Raw genomic sequence first — 7,662 nt, 5'->3', positions numbered from 1 at the left:
TGCTGTCAAAGACGACTATGTGCCTCTTAGGGATCGATATCCAAATAGCAATCCAATGACTGTCGGCGAAGTTTACTGGCACATAGATATCATCAATATCCGTCCCCCAAACCTTGTTCGATTTGCAAAATGATGGTATAGTGCCTGCATAATAATTCCACGCCCCACCAGGGAGTCTTCTTCCTAAACCGTTTTGATCGGGCTTCGAGTCCTTAAAATCCTTGAAGTTGAATCTCCATTGCTGAGCAAAGAGATGATCAAGGAAGCACATTCTCTCGCTCCTGAAATGTTGTGGGTTAGCGTTGTACCTCTTCCTCAGCACATTAATCCAAGCATCAATATGCTGCATATAAAATAAAGTACAAGTCAGAAGATATCAGACGACTTAGTGGTAAGTCTTCTACGTAGATGACTTACCAGACGACTTACAAGTAAGTTGTCTACGTCATAGCAAAAGACTTACACAGTCCTCCAGCCACACTAAGGAGGTTCGGAGGATTTGATACCACCAAGTTCTACTTTTACGTGGTTTTTTATCGAGAGCTGTTCTATAATAACTGTAAACACAAAATGTTGAAAAGCAATCAGGTTTTATGGGAAAAGCAAGCTATTATGTAAAAAGCAAGCTATTATGTGAAAGGAAAACACTTACGGACAAGATTTCAACCACTCAGCGAGCTCCCTCAACTTATTCTTGTCAATTGGTGCAAAAGGATTATAGCCTGGATAAAGCTTTCTGTTTGAAATGATCACTCTGGCCGTCCTGTTTGCCGTATAAGGAGATTTCTGTGATCGGGCAAGTTTCCTTGTTCGATCACTCTTTGCACGGCAAAGTGCCAAAGCAGCATCCTTCTTTTCTAGATATGTAGCATCCTCCTTCTTCAAATCTGAAACAGTGGATTGATTTTTGTCCAATAGAACAAGGCTCGGTTCTGGAGCTTTATCCTCCGCCAAGCTCTTCCTTCCCGCGTTCGTCCCATTGACACTTTCACTCTGCAATATACAAGATGGGTTTATACAATAATAACCAATGAGTGTCTTCAAACATGAAACAAAATACATATATAAAATCCAAGGATTTGTTACTAACCCCGGGTTCGAGCGTCGGTTTAGGTGGAGAGGTAGTGTTTTGAGATGATGTCCCTTTCCGTTTTGTGGTGATACCAACCTTCTTCTCCACAGCTTCCACCCTTTCCGACAGATACTTGATCTCCTTAAGGCACGTCCCAAACCCTTCCCTCATGGCATCAACTATGTCCTTGAACAAAGTTTTAATATCCTCTTTGGTCAAACCACCAACAGTCGTAGTCACCTCTTCACTAGCCTCTGCAGCTGCCTCTTCACTAGCCTCTGCAGCTGCCTCTTCACTAGCTTCAGCAGGTGCCTCTTTATGAGCTTTCTTCTGAGGTCTTGGACTGTCTTCCTTCACTACCTTTTTCTTCGCTGGACTCACAACCGCCGACTTTGTATTGACCCAAGTACCGGTGACTTCCCAGCAATCCATGGTCCACTTCCACGGTTTCTTCACAAACATGAGTTTAATTATGTTCTCCGCGAGCGGGTCCTCAACATCAAACTCCCATTTTGAAAACATTTCACCAGTGTCCTTTTGAATAAAGTTGGTCACCCTAGTCTGCAGTAAATAGAAGATATGAACTTAGATATTTGACGGATTAAGAAAGATGGAAAGAAAAGACTTCACAGACGACTTATAATTAAGTCGTCTGGAAAGTCTTCCAGCTGGACGACTTAGTAGACGACTTATAATTAAGTCGTCTGCAAAGTCTTCCAGCTGGAAGACTTAGTAGAAGACTTATAATTAAGTAGTCTGGATAGTCTTCCCAGACGACTTAATTATAAGGCTTCTACTAAGTCATCCAGCTGGAAGACTTTCCAGACGACTTAATTATAAGTCTTCTACTAAGTCGTCTAATTGGAAGACTTATCAGACGACTTAATTATAAGTTTTCTGCGAAGTCGTCCAGATTGAAGTAAGTACCTGACTGAGGATAGCCTCTTTAAACTGTATGCGTCCTTTGCGACCCTTGTAAACCAGTATCGGGGGAGACGGATTGTTTGGGAGAGGATTACCAAAAGTAGCACCCAATTTCGGAAGAGCTGTGTACACCCAGACCTGGAGAGCTTGCGCAAACCCATTAATAGTGTAACAACCCGAAATATCTCTGCCCTTCACAGAGTCCATCAGCACCTTAAACGCGACTCTCCCCATGGATAATTCTCAAACCGTTCTAGCTCCATCACTAGCCTTGCCAGACTAACCCGTGTAGGGGTTGAATACTTTCTCCCTTCAATGTATCCAGTGAAGATGGCAAGGTACGCGAGCCGCTTGCGATCATCCCGAGACCACCCTTCGCATCTCTCAAGTGCTGCTATTATCTCCTGAGTAGATGGCCCAGCTTCGACATGAACTCCCAGCATCTCCCAAAAAGAAGTCAACTCCTTTGTAACAACAGAGTGAGGTCTCTCAAGGTCCTCGATGTACTCGCAGTTTAGACCAGTGAGGTGTTCAAACTCTAACAGTGAAAACCTCACAGGTTCTGGACCAACGAGACTCCACAGCTCATACTTCTTCTTTATGTCCAGCTGGAAACCGAGCATGTAGTGAACCAGCCTTGAAGCCCAATCAAATCCCAGCTCTTGGAACTTGATGAAAACTCCCAACTTCGACTCCTTCAGCTCTTCATATTCGTCATCATGAAGAGCTTTCTTTAAAGCAGCATGCAACGTCCAACAAGTATGATACGAAATGCTATGCACTGCGGGGGGCTCTTCCCCTAATGTATATATCCTACGGGGGAGTTCTGGCATCTCCATTTTTTTTGTCTGCCTGCAAAACAATCAAAGACAACAATCTCTAACAATCAAAGACTTATAATTAAGTCGTCTGGCAAGTTTTCCAGCTGAAAGACTTATAATTAAGTCGTCTGGAAAGTCTTCTAGCTGGAAGACTTCCCAGACGACTTAATTATAAGTCTTCCAAGACTTCCAGTTTTATGTTCATCTTTTCCTCAATCAATCACTCGACAGTAAGAGATATAACTTACCGGCGGCGGAGTTCAACGAAACGCCTCTGAGAGAATGCGCCCTAGGGTTTCCTCTCGGATCTTAAATAGAGGAAGCGGCTGTGAGAACGGTGGTGAGAACGACGGTGATAAACGGCTATGAGAACGATGGATTAGAGAGAATCGACGGAAATCGCCTTTGAGAGAAATGGCTTCTGATTTTCGATAAACAGTGAAAAAAAAAACACCTTATATATGGCCGGTAAATAATCCGGTTAGGTTTAAAAGTACATTGTAAAATTAAAGGTTTGGTCCGGTTTGAACGACTTACTAGTAAGTCGTCTGTTGAATACTGTACGTCAGACGACTTACTAGTAAGTCGTCCCAGACCCTAAATTTAACCCCTAAACTAAATTGACTAAATTAACTAACTAACCACGTTATAAACCCGTAGTTATACTTAAATAGTGTTTACTATACACAGAATTAAAACACTTAGGTAAATTTTAAAGTTTTCAAAAAAACATTTATGCATTCCAAAATCTAACCCTAATAACACATACAATACTACAACATATGTTGGCAAAACCTAAACCAAAGAATATCTGACTCACTACTTTCACTCATCTATGTTGAAAACAATTAACGTTTGTTATATCTTAATTTATATCTCTTAAAACATATGTTAATTACATGATTTCAATTTTTCGCTTATCAAAATATTTTTTACAAAAATTTTAAATTATTTCTAAGTAAAACAAGTCCAGATAAGTCGTCTGGACGACTTTCTGGTAAGTCGTCTGGACGACTTACTGGAAAATCATCTGGACGACTTCCTGGAAAGTCGTCTGGACGACTTACTGGAAAGTCGTCTGGGCAGACGACTTACGGGGGTTAGAAACGTAAAAAAATTTCGGTTTTTTTGTTTGTTCACAAGGGGTTGGTTGTAATTTCAATAGCCTTTTAGGTTACTTTTGCATTTATTTCAAGTTTGGGTTAACCTTTGTGTTTGAAATCAAGTTGTGAGTCATATTTGGCAATTTTCCCTAATTTGAAATCATATATCTCAAACCAATCAGCTTCTTTCTAGAAATATTCTCTTAGGAATGACAAGATGTAAAGTTGCTTCATGTGTTATTATCTGCTTATATATAAACACGATAAATTTCACTTGTATAAGATAAATTAAACAGAATGTCTTTAAAAAATATGATAATTTATTTTTGCACCTCATAAAAGCATAATAGAATGATAACATTTTTGGTATGCTCTTAGGGTTATATATAATTAAAAATAAAATTATTTGAGTTCTTCTCCTTGGTTTAGTGAATAATGTTTAAAAGACTTATAATTTTAGGAAATCAACAACAATTTTGCACTTTCTCTTTTCAAATCATTGACAAACTATATTATGTAAATGTTAGGGAAAAAATATCAAACTATTTTGTAGAGATTATGTATTTTCATTATATTATCATCTGCTGACTGAAAACGATATTAAAAATTTGTTTGAATTGAAAATTAAATACTAATGATAGAAAATGATGGCTAAATGTCTTACTAGATTTGATCTTAGTTGTAAATAAAATTGAAACAACCAAACAACTCACCGGATCAACCCAGAATTTAGAGGGAAAATTTATAACTTTCTTTTTTGGATTCTTTTACTTAATTAAATAAATTCTATTTTAAAATTTTAAAATTTTGAAAATTAACAACAATTTTACACTTTCTCTCTTCCAATCCACTACAAGAAAACAGCGGTATTCTGACGGACATTCCGACGGAAAATGAAATCGGAATATCCCGAGGAATTTCCGAGGATATTCCAAGGAAACACAAAATTTGGTTTCTCCGGAATTTCCTCGGAATATACCGACGGAATTTCGAGGAAATATTAATCCGTCGGAATATTCTTATGGAATACCGAGGAAAAATGTATTCCTCGGAAAAAACCGAGGAATTCCGAGGATATATTGTAGCCGTTAGAGAGCCGTTGGGGGATTTTAAAAATTCCGAGGAAATTCCGACGAACTAGCCGTTTCCGTCGGAATTCCGTCGGAATTTCCTCGGTCTGTCGGCAGGATTTCAACTATAAATACAAGCACCCCTCTTCCTCTTCATTCACTCCATATCTTCATCCTCCCTCTTACTCTCTTTACACACGAATTTGATTCATAAAAAACATGTCTTCTTCAAATTATTTTCGTTCTTGGATCGATCGACCTCATTTGGATCCGAACACGAGATTGCTTACGGAAGAATACCAACGAGGTATAACCGAATTCATGGGGTTAGTTCACCGACAACCGGAAGCAAAAACAGGTATGTTAAGATGTCTTTGCTCTAATTGTAAAAATAGAAAGGTTATTAAAGAGTGGGATGTTTGGACTCATCTATATTTGAGTGGGTTTACACGAAGTTACAAAATTTGGTATCATCATGGGGAAACTGATTATGAACATAGTAGTACTAGCGAACCTCAGCCAGCGGTTAGATTAGAAGAACCAATTAGAACGGATGTAGATTATGGTGTAGGTACTGAGGAGATGGTAAATGATCATTTTAGAGGGGAAGATTTACCCAATGCAGAAGCTAGGAGATTTTATGATATGTTGGATGCTGGAAAGCAACCATTGTACGAAGGTTGCAGAGATGATCATTCAGCTTTATCATCTGCTACAAGATTGATGGGCATTAAAACAGATTATAATTTGGCTGAAGACTGGGTGGATGCGATTGCTGATTTTGTAAAAGGTATTCTACCCGAGGATAATGTAGCTCCTGGTTCATACTACGAGGTTCAGAAACTCGTAGCTGGTCTTGGTTTATCGTATCAGGTAATAGATGTATGCAGCGACAACTGCATGATTTATTGGAGGGCGGATGAACAGCGGGTTACATGCAAATTTTGTGGAAAGCCTCGTTATAAAGATATGAGTGGAAGAGTTCCAGTGCTATATAAAAGGATGTGGTATTTGCCTTTGACGGAAAGGTTGCAGAGGTTGTATCTGTCTGAACGCACAGCGCAACCAATGAGATGGCATGCGGAGCACTCAACAGATGGTGAGATCAGACATCCTTCAGATGCAAAAGCGTGGAAGCATTTCCAATCAAAGTATCCCGAGTTTGCGTATGAGAGAAGAAATGTCTACCTTGGATTATGTACTGATGGTTTCAGCCCGTTTGGCAAGAGTGGAAGACAGTATTCTCTATGGCCAGTCATTCTTACACCATACAACCTACCCCCAAACTTGTGCTTGCGACGAGAGTTTTTGTTTCTCTCGATTCTCGTTCCGGACCAGAGCATCCTAAGAGATCACTTGATGTGTTTCTTCAGCCACTAATATATGAGTTGCAACAACTATGGGCTCAAGGTGCTGAAACATACGATGTTTCGTGTAAAGAAAACTTTCAAATGCGGGCAGTACTAATGTGGACAATAAGTGATTTTCCAGCATATGGTATGTTATCTGGATGGACAACGCATGGAAGGCTATCATGTCCATATTGTCAAGATAACACTGATGCTTTCCAACTAAAACACGGAAGGAAAACGTGTTGGTTTGACTGTCACAGGAGATTCCTACCACCTGATCATCCATATCGTAGGAGTAGGAATTTGTTTACGAAGAACAAGAGGGTGTTTGACAGTCCACCTCCGGAAATTTGTGGGAAAGATTTGAAGACACAACTAAGAGATTTTGGTGCAGAAAGGACGCCAGACGTCGGTGGATATGAGCGTTTTCCGGTAGAATCCTCAATGGTATGCATTACAATTGTATAAGAAATGAAATACGGCAAAAAAAATGGATGTTTTGAAACCCCAAACACTAGTTTCTTGGAAATTCCTCGGAATATTCCGACGGAATTCCGAGGAAGATAATGGTTTCCTCGGAATTTCCTCGGAATATTCCGAGGAAATTCTGAGGAAGTAGGGTTTTAAAACCGAAAACAATGTTTTGCGGTTTGAATAACACTTATATAACCCTTATTAAGGGTCTTAGACTGATTATGAAGTCAAAATTTTTTTCCGTACCCTATAATAAACACTTTTCCGATTGTATGAACGAAATCTCCACAACATAAGAGAAACACTTATACACTTTAATGAACGGTAAAGTGAATACTTACAATTCGTTTTGAAATTTTGTTATTTCATGGTTTATGATCATCTATACAAAGAATCCTCAATGGTATGCATTACAATTGTATAAGAAATGAAATACGGCAAAAAAAATCGATGTTTTGAAACCTCAAACACTAGTTCCTCGGAAATTCCTCGGAATATTCCGACGGAATTCCGACGGATATCTATGTTTCCGTCGGAATTTCCTCGGAATTTTTTCATTTAACCGGGCAAATATTTCGCGAAAATTGAAATCAGAATTCCGGCGGAATTCCGACGGATAGTATCCGTCGGACCCTAGGTTTTATAACCCCGAGCCGCTTCTTCTTCCCCATTTCTCTCTTCTTCCTCTGCGCGGCTCCCCTCTCCTCTCCGGCGATCTCCACCTTATGTCCGACGATATCTCCGGCGATCTCCCCCTTCTCTTACACAAATCATGTAAGGACCCTATCTCACTCTCTTAGGTTCTATTTGTTAGGTTTTTGTGTAGATTTGATAGATTTTTGTTAG

The sequence above is a fragment of the Brassica napus genome, chromosome C9, assembly GCF_020379485.1.
Source record: "Brassica napus cultivar Da-Ae chromosome C9, Da-Ae, whole genome shotgun sequence".
Lineage (NCBI taxonomy): Eukaryota > Viridiplantae > Streptophyta > Magnoliopsida > Brassicales > Brassicaceae > Brassica > Brassica napus.
The sequence above is the reverse complement of the archived record's forward strand: the minus strand, read 5'-3'. Positions refer to the sequence as shown.